This window comes from Emydura macquarii, unplaced genomic scaffold, assembly GCF_026122565.2.
Source record: "Emydura macquarii macquarii isolate MOO-44397 ecotype Brisbane River unplaced genomic scaffold, CSIRO-AGI_Emac_v2 contig_3062, whole genome shotgun sequence".
Classification (NCBI taxonomy): Eukaryota; Metazoa; Chordata; order Testudines; family Chelidae; genus Emydura; species Emydura macquarii.
Genome location: NW_027133199.1, coordinates 5,388,672 through 5,409,471, shown reverse-complemented (window position 1 = coordinate 5,409,471; position 20,800 = coordinate 5,388,672). Strand labels below are relative to the sequence as shown.

The following is a 20,800-nucleotide window of genomic DNA, read 5'->3' as shown; positions in this document are numbered from 1 at the left end:
ATGATTTCTAATCTTTCAATCATTCTTACGGCTCTTCTCTGAACCCTCTCCAATTTATCAATATCCTTCCTGAACTGTGGACACCAGAACTGAACATAGTATCCCAGCAGCAGTCACACCGTGCCAAATACAGAGTTTAAAGACCCTTTCTACTCCTATTCGAGATTGCCCCATTTATGCATCCCAGGATCACATTAGCCCTTTTGGCCACAGCATCACACTGGGAGCTCATGTTCAGCTGATTATCCACCACAACCCCCAAATCTTTTTTAGAGTCACTGCTTCCCAGGATAGAGTCACTCCTCCTGTAAATACATTGTTTGTTCCTACATGTATACATTTACATTTAGCTATACTAAAACTAATATTGATTGTTTGTGCCCAGTTTACCAATCAATCCAGATAGCTCTGTATCAGTGACCTGTCTTTTTCATTCTTTACCACTCCCCCAATTTTTGTATCAATTTCAAACTTTATTGATGATGATTTTTGCTTTCTTTCAGTTCATTGATAAAGAAGTTAAATAGTGTAGGGCCAAGAACTGATCTCTGTAGGCCCCCATTGGAAACAGACACATTCAATAGTGATTCCCCATTTACAGTTACTTTTTTTAGACCTATCAGTTAGCCAGTTTTTAATCCATTTAATGTGTGCCATGTTCATTTTATATCATTCTAGTTTTTTTTAATTAAAATGTTCTGCGGTACCAAGTCAAGCACCTTACAGGAAACAAGAATAGGGTTAATTTAGTTATGACAAAGATTTTGGTCTTGAATTTGGTCCTGAAGGTGGTCAAGGTTGAAGCTGTTCTTAAATCATGTGGATAGTGTCATGACAGGTACTTTTAGAGTTAATGCTGTAGGTCCTACTGCACCTGGAAGTATCACTGACTCTTTATACCATTTCCAGGTCATTTTGGATATCATATCTCCACTGCCACACAACACACCTCCCAGTGCTCCTTCCTCCTGTCTGAATCGCAATATGACAATTCCATAGCCAGTGACTAGCAACCAATAAAGTTTTGTCACTAGCTCTCATTAATCTAATCTTTTTCATTCAGTGATTCCTCACTCCAAAAGACTGCAACAGTCACGGACAGTCATGGTTGCAGAGGGAGGGGCAGTTTCAGAAATAATTGGGCCAACCCATTGAGAACATTAAAGATCAGGACTAAGACATTACAACTCATCTGATATTCAATAGGTATCCAGTAAAGGGATCGGAAATAATGTGCTCTTATTTATAATGACATATTTACTTACAATATATTATTCAGCCATTTATCAGTGTGCTTATAAAATTCCAGATAAAAAATTCCCTGACAAAAAAGAAAGACTGAATTAGGACTTGAACTGTGAGGAAGGTTGTTTGTTTCTGTCTGTAGCTATAGTGATTTTCTTTAATTAAATACTTCCTTATAAGGAAATGTCCTTTCCTCTAGGGTGCCCCTTCCTGCCTGGATGCAGCATGGCAGGGGCTTCACCTCTTGTACCTTCATTAATGGCCACTTCTTCATCTGCAACAACCAATCCAAGTCAGTGTCTTCTCACGATTCCCTTTTGGATTTCCTGTGGCTCGGCCCTCTGGCCAACTCATGTAATAGTTCGTTCCCCTACAAGGGTAAAAAAAAAGACACAACTTAAAGGCTAAATTGAATGCCCAAACTAATAGTTCTTCTGCCCCTCTCAGGCTCCAAAGAAGTTCTCTGCTTCTTGGTACCTTCTCCTGGTCCCTGTAGAGCTTCTCTCATCTTGCAACTTCCCCAGCAGGAGTCCCCTATTGCTTTCCTTCACCAGGGATCTCCAGTTTACCTCTGAGCATTTCCCTACTCCTTGTAGGCCCTATCTCATGGCTCCCTGAGGATAACTCAGCCTGACTTCCTCAGCCTCTTCCTAGAGGGCAACTTCCCTTGTTCCACCCTCCAAGGTCCTTCTTCCTCTCCCAATTTCCTATTTAAGTAGTGCTCACCCTGTTTCACTACCACAGCTGGAGTCACTCTTTCTAATTAAGCCCCATCCTGATGTTGCCAGCTTATCAGTAAAGCTAAGGGATAGTTGCTAAGTCATGGACAAGGGTGTGCCCAGCTTGCCTCAAAGGGCCAGCCAGCCCTTGACACCCTTGCTTAAAACACTGTGAGTCCATATATAGTGATACCGTCAAACACTGAGGAAGGTGCCATCCTGATGAGTTCACCCATTTATGCTATGGATAAAAAGACCAATAATCTGTGCTAAAGAACAAACACAGAAGAATGACTTTGAAATAGTGCTTAAGGAGTTTGATGATTACTTTATCCCTAAACATAACGTCATCCATGAAAGGGCTTATTTTAATCACTACATCAGAAGGGTAGACAATTCGTCATCCATTGATTACACATAGACCCGTAGACTTTAAGGTCAGAAGGGATCTTCACGATCATCTAGTCTGACTTGCACATTGCAGGCCACAGAACCTCACTCACCCACTCCTGTAGGAGGCCTATAACCTGTGGTTGAGATACTGAAGTGCTCAAATCTTTATTTAAAGACTCCGAGTTCTAGAAAATCCACCAGTTGCTCTAGTTCAAACTAAAAAATGACATAGGCCCCCTGCTGCAGAGGAAGACAAAAAGACCCAGAGTGTCTACCAAACTGACCTGGGGAAAAATTCCTTCCCAGTGCCAAATATGGTGATCAGTGAGCATGTGAGGGAGACTCACCAGCCAGATACCTGGGATAGAATTCTCTGTAGCAACTCAGAGACCACCCTAACTAGTGTCCCATCCCTGGACATCGGAGATGATTGCTAATAGCAGACGTAGATGGGCCATATACCATTGTAGGCAACTTCATGATACCATCCCTTCCATAAACTTATCAAGCCCAGTCTTGAAACCAGGTAAGTTTTTTTTTGCCTCCATTACTCCCCTTGGAAGGCTGTTCCAGAACTTCACTGCTGTGATGGTTAGAAACCTTTGTCTATGTTAAAGCCTACACTTAGTGATGTCCAGTTTATATCCATTTGTTATTATGCCAGCATTGTGTTCTTGTGCCAGCATTAACTTAAATAACTCCTTTCTCTCCCTGGTTTTTATCCCTCTGAAGTATTTATATAAAGCAATCAGAGCTCCGCTAAGCCTTCGTTTTGTTAGGCTAAACAAGCCAACTCCTTTCGTAAGGTAGGATCTCTGTTCCTCTGATTATCCGAGTAGCCAGTCTCTTCGCCTATTCCACTTTGAATTAATCTTTCTTAAACATGAGAGACCAGAATTGCATAACAGATATGGTCTCATCAATGTCTTGTATAATGGTAATTACACTTCCCTATTTCTACTGGAAATATCTCACCTGCTGCATCCGAGGATCACATTAGCCTTTTCACGCCTTGCATCGGCAGCTCATAATCATCCTGTGATCGACCAATACACCCAGGTCTTTTTCTTCTTTTTTGTTTCCAACTAGTAAGTCACCAGCTCATAGCAAAAACTCTTTTTGTTAGTCCCTCAGTGTATAACCTTGCACTTTGCACTATTAAATTTCAGCCCAATTCTATTACTCCAGTTTTCAAAGTTGTCCAAATCTTCTTGTATGATATTCCAGTCCTCCTCCAGATTGGCAATACCTTCCAACTTTGTGTCATCTGTTTATTTTACTAGCACACTCCCTCTTTTTGTGCCAAGATAATTAATGAAATTGGTCCCAAGACCAATCCCCGAGGAACTCCACTAGTAACCTCCCTCCAGCCTGACACTGAAAAGTTAACTATGACCCATTGTAGTCTCTCCTTCAAAAAGTTTCTTACCCACCTGTTGAGTCTCATTTTTATGCCCATCTTCTCCAGTTTAACTAATAATTTCCCATGTGGAAGCATATCAAATGCTTTATTGAATTTCAGGTAGATGAGTTCTACTGCATTTCCTTTGTCTGGAAAATCTATTATCTTCTCAAAGAAAGAGAACAGGATGGTTTGGCATGATCCACCTTTTGTAAAACCACATTTTATTTTATCCCAATTACTGTTTACCTCTATATCTTTAATTACTCTCTCTTTCAAAATTTGTTCTAAGAACCTGCATACATTTGAGGTCCAAACTAACAGGCCTATAATTTCCCAGATCATTTTCTTTTCCTTCCTTAAATATATGTACTATATTTGCAATTATCCAATCATAGGGTATGACCCCTGAGTTTAGGAATTCATTAAAAAGTTTTGTTATTGGACTTGCAGTTTCATGTTCCAGTTCTTTTAATATTCTTGGATGAGATTATCCAGGCCCTCTGATTTGGTCCTATTAAGTGGTTTGAGTTTGGCTTCCACCTCAGATGTGGTCATTTCTACTTCCATATCCTTGTTCCCATAGCCATCCTGCCACTGCACCCAAGCTCCTCATTAGCCTTAAAAACTGAGGCAAAGTATTCGTTTAGGTGTTGGGCCCTGCCTAAATTATGTTTATTCTCCACCCTGTCCATTAGAAGCTTGTAAGAGTTAAAGAAATACTGTCATTTTGAAACTACCAAAAGGGAGCACCTTAGGCATAGAATCATAATTGGCATTTTTTATAAGGATTTACCATGGAAGGTGCAATCAAAATTAGAGTCAACCCTAGAGAATGCAGTTAAGTTGGCATAGAACTCAGAAATGATTAAAAAACCAAGAGACCAATCAAGGGTCGGCAAAAAGCTTGAGGAAATCAATTACAAAAACCCCAATGGAAGAAAGGGAATAGACAGTGCAAACATTCATAGCTAATGGTACAGATTCCAAAGCAAAGCAACAGATGCGACACAAGGTGAAATCATGATCATGCACACATGGATGAGTGTCCATCCAAGAACACAAAAAAGCAGAAAATGCCATAAAGTCAGTCATTTTGCAGTAGGCTGGCCAGCCACAGACAGACACTTGCTCCTTCCAGATGCTAAGAAAGATCCTTTGTTTGAGTCCCTCCCTCACTTCCCAGTTCCTGACCAGACTTCTTTCATTCTGATCCAGAATCCTTCCTCTCTTCTCTTTTTCCACCTGCCACCCAATAATTCTGAATTGAGTGGGTACTTTCCATCCTCCTATCCCCTCCTGACAGGAAGATCTGAAGGAAAGTCTGTGAAGCACTACTTACAACATTTCCTGGTCTTTGAATTGGTTGCCACATATAGAGAATATGACTGGGTCTCATTTCTTGTACAATGCATAATAATCATTGCAACATATCAAAAGGTTTGGAGGTTCAGATAAAAATCTACAAACACTGAAGCCAATTTTAATGAAAAGCTTTAAGTGAAATACAGTTTACATTTATTATTTAAAGAGATGCATTTAGCAGTTTTAAATCTTGCATGATGCTTGACCAACCAAGCTGGGGCATCTTTATTTTATGGGTCAGAAGAAGGTTATATGGCCTCTTCAAGGTTTCTCTTATTAACAAGGACAGGCTGACATTAAAAAACACGTGTACTGTGTGTATTTTTTTTTATTTGTTTGTCTAGACTTTTTTCTAGTGGTTCCTCTCATATTCTCTAGTTGTCTTAAACCCATTAAAAGCATACATTTAAAACAAAACACATCAAATAGACTATAAAAAGAAAGGCCTCATAAAAACCTCCTAAAATACATGAGACACTGTAAAAAGTGTGTAACAAAATGACACCAGGCCAGAAAAAATATTTTATTTCCCCAGAAAAGTGAAAATTTGGATTAACTGTTACTTATATTACTCAGGGGTAGCACTCAATCCTAATTTTCATTATGAGAATTGGCATTATTACATATTCAAGCCAGTCCTCCCTTCTTTACCATGGACCTAATACTGCTCTCACAGAAGTCTTTGGTTAATCTTCAGGTGATTTCAGTGAAAGCTGGATAAGGCCCAGTGATACCTACCTTCTTTTTGGCTTGTGTATGAACATGACAGAATCCGATTTTCAAATACAAGCACCAAATTAAGGTGCTCAGCTCCACATTTAATGACTGACATCGCCATTTAGGAATCTTAAGCAGATATTTAGGTGCCTAAAATATCAATGCACTCAAATGCAGAATTGGACAGTTTTACTTGAGCACAGATATTTTAGATTATGTCCCACTGTATGTAATAACTCCTTTATTACAGGTCAAGTAGTTGATATCAGGGAGAGTCACCAGTGTAACTCAGAGGACAGTTTGGCCCTAGAGAACTAAAAACTGAGTACAACACAGTCAATGAGAGTTTGAGTAAAGACTGAGTGGAAACTGACCATGAACCTCAAGGTTTGGCCACAGATACAAATAAAATGCTGTGTTATAACATAAGTAAATATGAAAGTTACATTTGAAATATGATATGGAAAAAAAAGACTGATTTTCTTGTGCTTACTAAACCTGTGGAGAAAATTACAGTACAATTATGATAATTACAATGCTAGTTGGAATGTCTGTGTCTCAGTGCAAGAATAAAAGCTTCCATTGAGGGCTGTTATACACACAATCTTGCTCCAGTTTAATTAGATTCTAAAAGTGAGCAAGTTATTTCAAGCCAGGTCTTTGTGTGGACGCTCTTATTTCAGAATAAAAGTGGTTTAAGTCAGTTGAGCTAAATTTGGTAGCAAACTAGCAACAGTCAGAAGGGATTTATGACATCGCCAGCTGGTCAGGAGGCTGTACCCTTTCCTGTCAGACATGGACCCAACCATCGTTGGCCTGACTTCTACACTGCAGTACCCCTGAGAATGAAAGTGAAGATCATGAGACAACTGCAGCTGGCTCAGCATTCTCCAGCATCAACCTGTCCATGGGCATTGAATGCCAAACTGTCTTCCTTTCAAAAACCAGATTCACTTCACGGTCCTGGTCTTAATGCATTGCAATGGACTGGGTTTTGGCTATCTCAGGGCCTCCTCTCTCTACATAACTCAAGAAAGTAGACACAGAGGGTTAAATCCTCATCCTATTGAAGCCAATGGGTGTTTGGCCATTGAGTTCAATGGGGCCAGGAATTCACCAAAGGGGTCTGATGCTGAGAGAACCCATGGTAAAGCTTGCATCAGCTCAGGGCAATTTTCTCTCCTAACCAGGCTAGGAGAGAAAATAATTCCATTCCACAAAATGGTAGAATGAGCCCAAATCTTGCCACATTTAGAACAAAACATAAGACCTATCTCTTGACAAAAGCCTTCCCACAATTACTCCATCTGAAGAATGATTCAGGAATGCTTCCTGAGAGAAAAGCAGAAGGAGAAGAGAGAGGGAGAAAAAAAGCAAGTACAGTAAAGAAAGTTGTTATTAAGGATGATAGAGAATAGTCCCGAGAGCTAATTTTTCCGCAAATAATTTTAGAGCGAGAGATTGTAAAGAATATTAAGGATGACTGGGTGGTGACTTAGCCACATAGTTCATAATGATTTTCATGCAAATCAACCTGTGAAAAATACTATGCAATTTTCTGAAAATTCACCAAGGCACAGGATATTTGATCAATGTGTCTGTATAACTTAAAGTTGGGGTGTTTGCACTATTTAAGATTACCATTAGATTAATAAACAATGTAACTATTAACAATAGATTTAGTAAACTAAAGTGGAAACTCGCTCCTCAGACTTCACATTTAGAAATACTTCAAATTAAATTCCTTATGCAAATCACAGTGACAGACAGATTATAGAAATAAATCATCAATTTCATTTTGTTGAAATATAAAATCCGCTCTCCCTCCCCATAGTCTTTGTCTGTTTTACTTACAAATGATATCCTAAAAAAACCTTTAAAATTAAAATAAGATGAAATCCTTCAACTGGATGCAACAAATGTGCAGCTACTGTATAATTAAATCTTCCTCCTTCTTTCTTTGATGCTCTGATTTCCTGGTAAAAGATCGTTTGTTTTTCTTACTTAACCAATAAAGGTTTTCTGCATACTTAATGCATTTCGTGAAACCTCCCATATGGACTTGTGTTTTTATGTCTATAGGATGAAAAGGTAGCCTGGAACATATTATGAATTTATTACAAAACCCAGAGGGGTAGTATGAAAACAAAGGGGGTGGAATCCAAAGCAGGTGCATGTGCAATGAACACTGATCTGTCTCTAAGATAATTATTTGTACTTGTATTAAAGCTACAGAACTAAGAATGGAGTCAAACAAAGTTGAGAGATGTATCATGGAAAACTGAAAATAATCCCTGCTTCGAGTCTGCGTTTTAATCATCTGGGTAAGAAAACAAAGTGGAAATCAAATCCTTTAATATTTATCTATGTATTTGTAATAATTCTTCCTTTAAAGCCATATGCAGGATCTCTCCAGAACTTGCTGTAATCATTTTTAACCACTCACAAATAGAAATATAGAAAAATCTGATAAACATCAGCTATTGCAGAGGAATAACCAAATTTACAGTGACCATTTATACTGGCACTCAGTTAATAAATGATGGGTCTACATAAGAACCTATCTACACAGAGAAAGAGAGATCACTTTGGACTTGATTGCCACAGCCCTTATTTGGCCATGCAGGGGACTAAGACAACAAACCCTTCTCACTCACACTTTTGTCCCTGTGACTCTGGCCATGGTAGGAAGAGCAAGGGCTACTCATCCCTGTGAACAAGTGGGTGAGGAAGGGGCATAGTAGAGTGGGCAGTTGAAGCAGTTCTGGCTCCATCCTCCCCTTACTCACTGCATGGAATACCTGACCAGGCGCACAGTGGGAAGTAAACTGTTCCATGAAAAGAAGTGAAGTAGCTCATCCCCCCACTCTCCAAAGTAAGGAGGGAGCAATGGGGGGAACTATGACTCCCCTATGATTATGTCCTGTGGCACATAATAGTTTAGTCTCCTGTGAGCTGTAATATTTTGGTCTAATTTCGGTTGTCGGAGTTAGTGTGAAGGTGCTGGGTGGTGTTGGTGGCCTGTGACATACAAGAGGTTAAACAAAATACATGGTAGTCCCTTCTAGCCTTGAACACAATGACTCTGTGACTCAATCACAACACGTTCTCTGTAGCACTACTCTGGGGCAGTGTAACTACATGCCACCCCTTACTCTAGGTGTGAATATTCAGCATGCTAATGCAGGCCTTGCCATTCCAATCACCTACACACACACACCAATGATTAGAGACTTACCAAGACTGTGTCTTTTCCTATAGCTACAACTTTCTCTTACCCCTGAGGACTAAATTGTGAACTATATATTTCACATACAGATTTTTAGCCACATTCTGAGGAGGAAAATAAGTGAGGATGAAACCCCTAAGGACAGTGGAAGCCTGTTGAAGACAAAAGTAATGGCATTTAATCTGGCAGAACTATGAAGAGACGGATGTGGGAGGAAGCCAAAATACTAGGAAAGAGGTAGCACATACGTGCCAACTATAACTAGTAGCTAGTATGCTGATAAATGCAAAGAGTTTTTTAACCTCAGATTCATTGCATAAAAGACAAATGTTTTATAAATGGAGAACATGCCCCTTAGTGAAATTCTCTTTCTAGCTGTCAAATGGCAACCTTTATTGTAAGTTTACAATTGCATTAAAATTCTTCTGTTACAACACCAATTTTGTCACTACTAAAAATGTAGCACTGAATTTAATTGGGTTTTTTTTAATCCAAACAGATTTAGCAATGGAGGCAGAGATGTAAAACTTAAAGTCCTTTTTTGTGCAAGTGTTGAAATGTATTTTAAATTTGCTTTCTGATACCAAATTAATGTAAGTGCCATGAAAGAAAAAAACCAGACTGTTACTTTGGAAACCGACATAGACTTATCACTGGGTGTTCAATTCAATACCTATTAATGCTTATACATATGGTATTAATTCTGCATTAATTCTGTCAAAAGTGATATCATGCTTAGAACTTCCAAATTCTGACATCACTAAAACAACTTTGCTCTTCATGAGTTTGGAGTATGTCTGTGCCAGAACATGAATTTATTCACCCAGCGTATTCTGACAAATTAAGTTTAATTAGTTCATGCCCTCATAATGAACAAGAGACTTTGTTTTTGAAGATTTGCCAAAATAGTTTCTATTCTCTTCGTCTGAAGTGCCAAACGCTTGCACTTCTTTACGCTATTTATACCTTTGCCTATAATTACTGTTCCCTAAGGTGTGATTGTCCTATTTCATAGGAGTTTGTGCAGCTGCCAACATGAAGATGTAAATAAATTGTAATACCGTTGCTATGAGGTGTAAAAATCCCACAGCTCATATCCAGACCCTTGTATAATAAACTCAAGTAAACATTCCATTTCCTGTAAGTGATTGTGGTTTGTGACTACATTTAAAAGGCGCTGCAGTAAGTCATCACTTATTTAATGACTTGGTGAAAACAAAGCCATGTAAGCGTGAAACAAAAAGCTGTATTTACAAACATTTTGTCCTTAAAAAAGGAAAAAAATGTGTACACAAAGATGCCAGAACCTCTGTTACTGAATAGTATTTGGAAGCTGGTTAAATTTAGATTTTTCTGGGCCAGAGCTTCATTGCACAAAGCACAGGTCAGGGGGAATCTACAGAAAGGGGAGGCTTAAAGTTCACCTCTGCACTATCCTGACCTCACTGCAACCTCTATGTATGACTGGGTGTTAGAAAACTATTTTAACATAGTCTACAATGGGCCAAAAACCAGATCCAAGGATGGACATGAGGAAGATACATCCTGACCATGCCCCTCTTTTCCCTTCCAAATAAGAAGCAGAAGATGGGATGCTTAAGGAGCTCATGCAGTTTCTGTGGCATGAGAGAGTCATTCATGTACAACGGTGATCTTCTGTAAAATAGTTAACCTTTCATCAGGGCCAGATTATGCCAATGGTTTGGGGCAAAATGGTCACCATACTAGAGAATGTTCAGCTGGTATATTTAATCAGTCATTTTATCATTACCTTTTCCCTGCCCAACTCCTTCTACCTCATGCCCATGACCAGTGTGCAGCTACAATATAGCTTTATTGCTTCACTTGTTATTCAACGTAATGAAGTTAATCAAGATGGGCTCTTTCAGCTTTGTTAAGGCACATGTATTGTGGTACCTCACTGTAAAAGAACAACAATTACCTTATAACACACAAGTTCTGTGTTTATGGATCGATGAGTTAAATAGTGTGTTGTGTAGGTAAGGGGAGGGAGATGGAATACATGATGGTGTGGTGTGAAACTATAAATGTTTTCTTCTAACAAGGGCCACATTATTCATGATTAGTGAATCCATGAGGGAGTTAAGCAGGTCAGTCCACAGAAGAGTCAATAAAAGCTTTATGTCACACTGCACTATCATGTATTTTATGTTACATATCACAAAGAAAGTAATCACGTTTAAGAGTTTTAAGCATTTTATTAGTATAATTTTAACCCTCTGCCTGCAAAATTGTCCTGTCTTGCTGCCATGAATCTAATTGTACAGGACTCAGAGAGAGAAGGAGAATTATAGCTAAGAACTTAGCTCAGGGGGGCAGTGGTGTCTAGTGAATAAGACACTGGATGGGGAATCAGAAAAGGTGTGTTCTAATCACAGCTCTGCCACTGACCTGCTGTATGACCTTAGGCAAGTCACTTCACCTCTCTGTACCTCTTTTCTCTTACTTTTCATCTATCTCATCATTTGTACAGTAAGTTCTTCAATGCAGGGATTTGTCTTTCACTATGTGTCTGTACAGAACCTTGCACCATGAGAACCCTTGGTTGGAGCCTCTAGATGCTATTGTAATATAAATATTGAAAATCCCCTAAAATATCTATATTAGCTTTGATTTTAGGGTCCAAGATCTCACACCCTGCCAGAGCTAGAAAAACAAGAGCATTATCCTGTTGAAAGAGATTACGTAACGGTAGAATCTTTTTCTGGTCCACATGAATCATGGGATATTGGACCTAAAACTTGTCATTAGCCCCTGACTGAGCATTACATGTGCTCAGGAGCTCTTCAACGTAATTTGGGGATGAAAATGAAGATAGGAATGCATGTTTGTGAAGAAAGAAAGAAATACATTCCTGGCATGTTATTTTAAAAAATGGCAACTGTTTTTAATTGCTTGGTGTGGGGGGGGGGAACAGATTGTTAAATACAGTCCCCATGGAGATGGATTAATGCATGTGGGGTGGTCAAAGGTGCAAGATTAATGGAATTTTTCACCTCTTCACAATTTATCACATAGAGAATAATGCCACATCTGTATGCGGTCTATGTGTGCAATAAGTGATGGCATGGTTTGGTACAAAGGATTTATGATTGACATGACTTTGGAATGAGTGCTTACTCATGAAAGACCAAGATGTGAGTGAGTTACACAGGTCATGCAAAAGAAGCATAAATAAAGCCATTTCATCACTCCACAGATTGGTGTATCACCTTTAAGACATTATATTTTACAGGCAAATTAATCTAAAAGTGACCCACCAATCTTATAGAATCAAAGAAATGTAGGGATGAACAGGACCTGTAGAGGACAAGCCCCTCTACACAGAGGCAGGACCAAGTAAACCTAGTCCATCCCTGACCTTAAAAAAGCTGCAGTGATGGGCAATCCACAACCTCTCTTGGAAGCCTATTGCAGAACATAACTACCCTATGGTTTAGAAAGTTTTTCCTAGTATCTAACATAAATCTCCCTTACTGCCGATTAAGCCCATTACTTCCTGTTCTACCTTCAGTGGACATGGAAAAAAATTGACCACCGTCCTCTGTATAACAACCCACAACATATTTGAAGACTCTTATCACGTCTCCCATCAGTCTTCTCAAGACTAAACATGTCCAGTTGTTTTTTAAATGTTTATTATTGTTGTTGCTCTCCTCCGGACTCTGCAGTTTATCCACATCTTTCCTAAAGTGTTGTGCCAGAACTGGACACTGTACTCCAGCTGAGGACACACCAGTGACAAGTAGAGTGGGACAGTTACCTCCTATGCCACACTCCTGTGAATGCACCCAAGAATGATATTAGCCTTTTCAAACCTATATAGCATTGTTGACTTATATTAAATTTATGATCCAGTATAACCTGCACATCCTTTTCAACAGTACTATCACCTAGCCAGTTATTCCCCATTTTGTACTTGTACATTTGATTTTTCCTTCCTACGTGAAGTACTTTGCATTTATCTTTATTGAATTTCATCACTTCTCCAATTTGTCAAGGTTTAGTAATCCTATCCTCCAAAGTGCTTGCAACCCCTCCAGTCCATTATCCAAATCACTCTCCATACTCTCCACTCCATTATCCAAATCACTAATGAAAATACTGAATAGTACCAGACCCAGGACTGACCTCTGTGGGAACCCACTAGATACGCCCTCCCACTTTTACAGCAAAACATTGATAACTACTCTTTCAACAAGTTGCGCACCAATTTTAGAGTAATTTGATCTAGACCATATTTCCCTAGTTTGCTTATGAGAACATTATGTGGGATTGTGTCAAAAGCCTTACTAAAATCAAGATATGTCATGTCTACTGCTTTCCCCATCCATTAGGCCAGAAACTCCCTCAAAGGAGGGAATTAGGTGTATTTGCATGCTTTTTTCTTGATAAATGCACGCTACCTCTTCCTTATAACCCTATTGTTCTCTAGGTGCTTGTAAATTGATTGTTTAATGATTTGTTCTATTGTCTTTCCAGATGTTCTCTTACAGGTTTCCTGCTTCTCATTCACTTAAACAATTTCTTGGGCTTTGGGGTTTTCATGTTCTTTTTGTTTTGTCTATGATTACTTGCCCTTCACAATACCTCTTAGCCCTCCTAATTTCCATTTTACCTGGCATAACAGATGGTGCTTTCTATTAGCTTCATTTATGATGGATTACCATTTACTGGAGGCTACTAGTTTGACTTGAATAGCCTCTTGAACTTTACCATCTAGCTATAACGATTTTTAATTGCCTTCCTATTTTCTGTTTTGTTTAGGAGCATTCATGCCTTCCCATGACTCTTATGGGATGCCAATTCAGCCTCCATGCTGAGTCTAAGGATTTTAATTTCCTCACTTTTGACTTTAGGGTTTAACTAACTTCTTTTTTAAAAAATCTCCCTATCAAAAATTTAGCGTCACAATGCTGTGTTTGGTACAATAGCTCCATTTAGGATGTTGAACTTATTTATATTGTGGTCACTATTAAGTAGTCGCTCAGCAATAGTTACTTCTTGAAACAACTCATGTGTTATGTAGAGCTAAGAATAGCTTCTCCTCTTGTGTACTGTAGAACTTGCTGATACAAGAAGAAATAGTTTAAGAGGGTAAGAAGTTGTTTCTCTAAACATTGTCCTGCAAGGGATGAGTTTTTACAGCTAGCGGAAGCATCCCATTTTTACTATTTTATTAGACTGAATTACCTCTTTTATGTCCTTCAACTCTGTACACTTGACATTAGAGCTGATTGAAAAACAGAATTTCCATCCCTTGGGAAATACTACTATTATTATTTATCAGTAATTCAGTGTGCCATTTCATTCCAAATTAGATTGAAAAGTTGAAATATTGAAACTTTTTGTTGAACAAAAAGTTCCAAAAAAACTTTAGACTTGGAAATGTTGAAACATTTAATTCTGAAAAACACTGATGGTCAATGCCTGACCAGCTGTCCTGAATATTTTTTAATTAACTAGTGGCCAGCAGTATAATTCTATTTGTATTCTTATAAATTGAGATTTCTCTCCATATAGGTTTCAATGTGTGGTCTTCTCTGTACTAAAATGTTCTCTCATTAGATTTTATGGAATAATTGGAGGATAATGTTGTTCCTCATTCCTATAATCTATTCTGGCCTTCCTTCAATTTAAAGCCAGGTATTACTGCATGGATTTTAGGCACACCATCATGTTTCAGAAATTCCTATTATGTCAGGGTTCTCTGGTAGGAATTCCACTTCATTTATTTTTGCTTCTAAGCTTCTTGAATTGATTTATAAAATGTATAGTTTTCATTTTTGGCTGCGTGTCCTTTATCTGACACTAGTGTATTAGTGTGCAAATAGCCAGTTAGATATTTAGCTGAGTATTTGTGCATGGATTTGTGCCCATAACCATGGTAACCACACGTCCACATTAGGGACACAATAGTGAATGCATTTTTTAATTGTGTTCCTGGGTTTCAGCAATTTTAATTATTTATACCATCTCTGTCATACTCATTACCTTAGTATCTGAGTCCCTCTGGAAAATGAGGCCCTGAATGGCCACATATAACAGCCAGAATCTGTTTTTAAGGACTAGACTGAAAGATGAGAAACCCGAAGAAGGAAAACTTCAAACAAGTATGTCCAAACTGTTGATATTCTGTCATCCATAATTTACAGTACTCAATGGTTCTGGCAAATGACGGTTTTCCTGTGGAGTTTAGTGCTGTGACTTCACATGCCTTAATAAATGTTGCTAAATCAAAAGGCATCATCACTTGTACAAAATGAACTTTCTCTATGACAGGATAAACTTGGAAGGCCAGATTCTGAAATGAAGAAAATTAGGAGTCAATGGCTCTAGTGATGTAAATGGAGCTATGTCTCTGCATGCCAGATAAAGATTTGGCCCATCGGCCTCATGCAGTATCTGGTGGCAAGGGTTCTATTAACTTCTCCACATTTTAAAAATTCATACATACTCCTGACTAATCAAAAGCCCAACATAGGAGTAATGAAGCAGGAATTGGTCTCTTGTTACTGCTACTGTTAGGATGCATATTATAAATGGACCAGAGACACAACATTCGTTCTGGATCCAGGTTTTAAACACCCCATTTTAGGAGGGTTTATATCCAAGATGCTGCTTCAGCCCAAATACAGATACTGTAATATTCAAATCCAGGTCTAGTTTTATTCATAGATTCTAAGGCCAGAAGGGACCGCTGTAATCATCTAGTCTGACATTCCATGAAGCACAGGCAATAGAATTTCCCCAAAATATTTGCTATTTGAATTAGAGAATATCTTTTAGAAAAAAATATCTAGTCTTGATTGAAAATTTCCCAGTAATGAAGAATCCATCCATTATCAATATTCTAACCCTAATAACAAATAAGTAAATAAAAATAAAAAATATTTTTTTAAACGGTGTAATTGGCTTTTGATTTGGGCCCATTCTACAACATAGTTTGGGAAGCTAGAAAATGGAATTTAGAGTAGTTTTTAGAGCACTGGCATGAGCCCCACTAGCCCAAGTCTGTCGACACTGGGCTGGGAGGCTGGCTCCAATATGCTATGTAGAAATATCCAGAGTGGCCTTTTGGTTTAATTTATATAACAAAGAAGTTAATTTTCTTGATGTTTTCTCTTCTGAGATATCAAAGGGGGTCACCAAATGTGATTCATAAATTATTTTTGAAGGTTGTGTGGCAAAAGCACAGGTGTGGTCACTGGTGTAACATCCGGACCCATTGAAGTCAATGGAAGTTTGACCATGTACTTCCCTTAGACACCATTTCACCCTGGGTATCCACATGCATCTTTTTATCTGTTTACTTTTATTGAAAAGCAGCCCTCCTCTTATAGCTGCTAATTACCTAAAGGCTAGATATGTATCTACAATGTTTTTCTTTAATTGTTAATATTACTATTATAGCTACCACTCTACAATGTTGGGTGACAAGTGAAAAACTGACTAAATGTTTAAATCCCCATTGAAAGAAACATTTTGAAAACAGAATATTGGGTTTTCAACTAAATCATTTTTTTGTATGTGTGTGTGTGGAAAGTGTCTGATTTCCTCAGAAATTGGGAGAGGGGTGTTAGAAAACCAACCCCCCAAACTTTTAATGAAAAAATCCAACTCTTTTTTTAGGGGGGGATGGGTGGGAGGGCAGCAGTTTTTTTATGCAAATTGTTAGGTTTCGGGCCTTGAAAAATTTCATTTTTCTGTTACCAATGTTTTCAATTTTTTGACAAAGGATCTAAATTTGGTATGGGACAAATGAGGGAGGGATTTTCCAACCAGCTCTTTCATTATACATAGTGTTGCTATGAACCTGATATTTAGTATAATTTCTGATGATAAAATACAAAGTGCAGTACATCAGACACACCGCATCACAGATTTAGCAATTTTTTTTTTATGACACATGATGGCACATTTTACCAGAATATTCCCAGCTCAAGATCAAATTTAATTCAGATAGGATTATGGCTAAAGACAGAAAAATTATTTCTGAAAATCTTATTAGAATAAAACAACTATAAGAAGAACAAATATTTGAAAATTAGGAAATCCCAATTTAAGAATCTGTTAATGAAGTGTTTAAACTTTGCTCAAGAATCCCCTTGTCCACTACTGGATGTCATCCACCGATGTAGTAACTAGTCTATTAAAACTATTATAATTAGTTCTCAATCAACTCCACTTGTTTTTCTGGATGCATTAGGTAGGGGTCATGGTCATACCCTCTCTAGTTTATTGTTGGAGAATGAGGTTCATTGTGGTTGGGACCATTATTAGAACAGTGCCTGGAATGAGGTCGGATGGTAACATTATTGTATGTGGACATTTAGGTCTTAAAATCTGTGTTAGGAGGGAGAATAAGATACTTAGAGTGGTGTTTGTCTTCTTTGACAGAAAGGGTGCATGAACTAGAGTCATCTTCATTCTCGTTATGCCACATTGACTTTGTTTCAAAATCAACCAAGGATCAAAAAAGACTCATAGATGTGAACTTTAGTAACAACAGATGGGATGTCCCTTCAATCCAAGGTGCATTTTTATAAATGGTGGTGATTATGATCTAATGGGCATAACAGAAACCGGATCATTCACATAACTGAAATGTTATAGATGAGTATAATTTATGGAATTAGAATGATAAAAGTAGAAAGCAAAGAAGAGGTGGAAAGATGTCATTCTAAATTGGAGCATTTGGGTGTTAACATAATATAAATATCTAATAATGATAATGATAAAAGACAAGCACTATGGTAAGGTATGGCATAGAAATATCTCTAAATAAAATGAAAATAAAACATTTTTATTTTTATGCATATATTTCATTTTGTATAAATCTACATTCCTTTTCAAGTTCACCAGAATTAAAAAATAGAAACTCAGTAAATGCAGAGTTAAGTTTGTACTTCTCAAAATAATACGACTTCTACCACACAAGGATGCTTTGAAAAAGCAATCAAAAACAGATTCCACTCAGGTGTGTGTGTGTGCCCAACACACTGAAGCCGAAGAACTTTGCTTAGCAGTACCCTTCAGGGCTATGCTAGCACCCTCTAGCCCCCAGAGTCCCTTCAATGGCTATAAAAGTGCAATGTTGCTCCAACCCCCCCCCTCAGTTCCTTCATACTGGAATCTAAGATTGGAGAGTCTAATGCAGAGGGGGGATCGTGGAATACACATCTGCACTCACATCTTAAAGAACAACAGTTATAGTACTGGCAAGTAACACTGATTTTTTCTTGGAGTGGTAGCAAACATATATTCCACTCAGGTGACTCATTAACAGCACCAGTAGGAGGTTAGGCTCAAAGTTTACTTACACGACTGCCGAACTGCCTTCCCAAATTTTGAACCTGGCTTAGATACCACAGTAACAGTATAAAGTTTGGTAAAAGTATTTACAGAAGACCATGTAGCAGCCTGCAAACGTCCAATATTGAAACATCACTGAGAAATGTGATGTTTGTCGCTTGGGCCCTCATCAAATGAACCAGTACTGTCTGTGGGGACATGGTCTGAGCTCATCCATAAGCCCTAGTAATGCAGGAAGTTATCCACCTGGAAATCATTTGCGCAGAGACTGGCTGACCTTTCATTCCATCTGCATAAGAGACAAAAAGCCAAAGTAATGAACAAAATGGTTTAGTCCTTTCCAGATAGAACAACAGGCACTGCCTGACGTCTAACATATGAATACACTGTTCATCTGCATTTGAGTGTGGCTTAGGAAAGAATACAGGTAAGATAATAACCTTTGGACTAAAACTTTGGCTGTGGCCTCAAGAATACTTTGTCTTTGAAGAACTGCATATGTGGAGGCCCTGCCATTAGAGCCTGCAATTCACTGACTCTTCTTGCTAATGTTATAACAACAAGAACAACTGTCTTTTGGGAGAGGAGAGACAATGAACAAGTTGCTAGTGGCTTAAATGGGGAATCCATCATGGTGGCCAGTACGTTACACAATTGTACTGTTTCCTTCACAGGTGAACACATGCAGACAATACCTTTCTGAAATCTCACTACCATGGAGTTTGTGAAAACGGACTTCCTTTGGACCAGAGGGTGGAATGCCAAGATTGCCACCAAGTAAACCCTCAATGAGCTAAGAACCAGACCTGAGGATTTCAAATGTAACAAGTAATCAGAAATGTCTTAAACATTGATTGAATACCCTTAGATATTGACCAAACTGAAAAATGGTTCCACTTGGCCAAATAGGTAGCCCCAGTAGATGGTTTTCTATTATTAAGTAGGACCCACCAAACTGCTTCCAAACATTGCCTTTCCCCTCATCTAAATATGTACCATCTATACCATGAAGTGTAGACTGCTCATCTCCAGATGTGCAACATGGCTCTTGTGTTGAGTCATTAGGTCAGGAAGAGATCTGGAAGGTCAAACAGATAGAAGATTGACCTCACCACACTGATCTTCAAAGACCATTTTTGGTTCTTTGAGAAAGTTCTGCTAAGATGATCATCCATCTGGTTTTGAGAGCCCAGTAAGTGTGTGGCAGTGGGAATGATGTCTTCCTTGATGCAAAAGTGCCAAAACTTTATTGCATCCTGACAAAGCTGATTGGAGCAGACTCCTCCCTACTTGTTCACATAATACATTGCAGAAGTTTTGTCGGTAAATAAGTGAACCACTGCTCCCCATATATTATTCCAGAAGGCTCAGCAGGTATTGTAAATACCGTATCTATCTTTTCAGAAAAAGAAGACTGTCCATCAAATGGCAAGTCTTCTGTGATCTGCTTCATGTCCAGAGCAATGCCAGTGATCTGCAGCCAAGAAGCCCTCCTACCTGTTATAGCTGAGGCCATAATCCTAAATGAGATGTCTGCCACATCAAGTGCTGACTATAGCAACATCTTAGCCACTGGATGGCCCTCTGTCAGGAAATCCTTAAAATCTCCCCTGGCATCTTTATCTGTACATCTGGACTTCGTGTTCCAATTAATGAATTCATAGGGTATGTCTACACTGTGGAGTGAAGCCAATTTATTTTAAATCGACTTTCACCCACCAAATTTTAGAAGTCGCAGGAGCATGATCCCACCACGCTCACTGCGTCGGGGTATTGGGTCCCCACTGGCCACGCTTGGGTCGACAATCAAAGCAGCACACCTTGGGTAGCTGTCCCACAGTGCAACTAGATGCAGAGTTTTTTGGAAAGATTGTCATCCTCCCATGATGCAACATGCTCCCTCCCCCTCCTTTCTTGTCCCAAAAAAATGAACAAACACTTTTTCACAACGTTTTTCTAAACCCTCCAGTCTGTGCTGCGTGCACGCCATTGCTGGAGAGGCATGGAGCCCACTCAGCTCTGCACTATCATTGTGAGCATCACAAATACCTCATGACTTATCCTGCAGTACTTTCATAGCCGAGACAGGAGCCGCAGTACAGATAATTGCGATGTTACTGAGGCCATCCTGCTACAGGCCATAGAGCAAAACAATTTCCATTTTCTGCAGGCTGTCACGCAGTATCTTCAGTCGGTGGAGTGCCGGTTCTGGTCCTGGGAAACAAGCACTGACTGGTGGGACCGCATCATTATGAAAGTGTGGGGTAATAATCAGTGGCTGCAGAACTTTTGTATGTGAAAGGCCACTTTCTTTGAACTTTGAGCAGAGCTGTTCCCAGCCCTGAAGCGCATGAATACTCGCTTGAGACTTGCTCTGACAGTGGAGAAGCGAGT

At 38.8% G+C, this 20,800-nt stretch overlaps 1 long non-coding RNA gene across 1 annotated transcript; it reads left to right on the top strand.

The window, feature by feature from the left end:
* The first annotated feature begins 8,083 nt into the window (after positions 1-8,083).
* Positions 8,084-10,204, top strand: LOC137141444 (uncharacterized). Its single transcript, XR_010916636.1, has 2 exons — positions 8,084-8,165; positions 9,160-10,204. It is a non-coding gene; the product is annotated as an uncharacterized lncRNA (long non-coding RNA).
* The last annotated feature ends 10,596 nt before the right edge of the window (positions 10,205-20,800 follow it).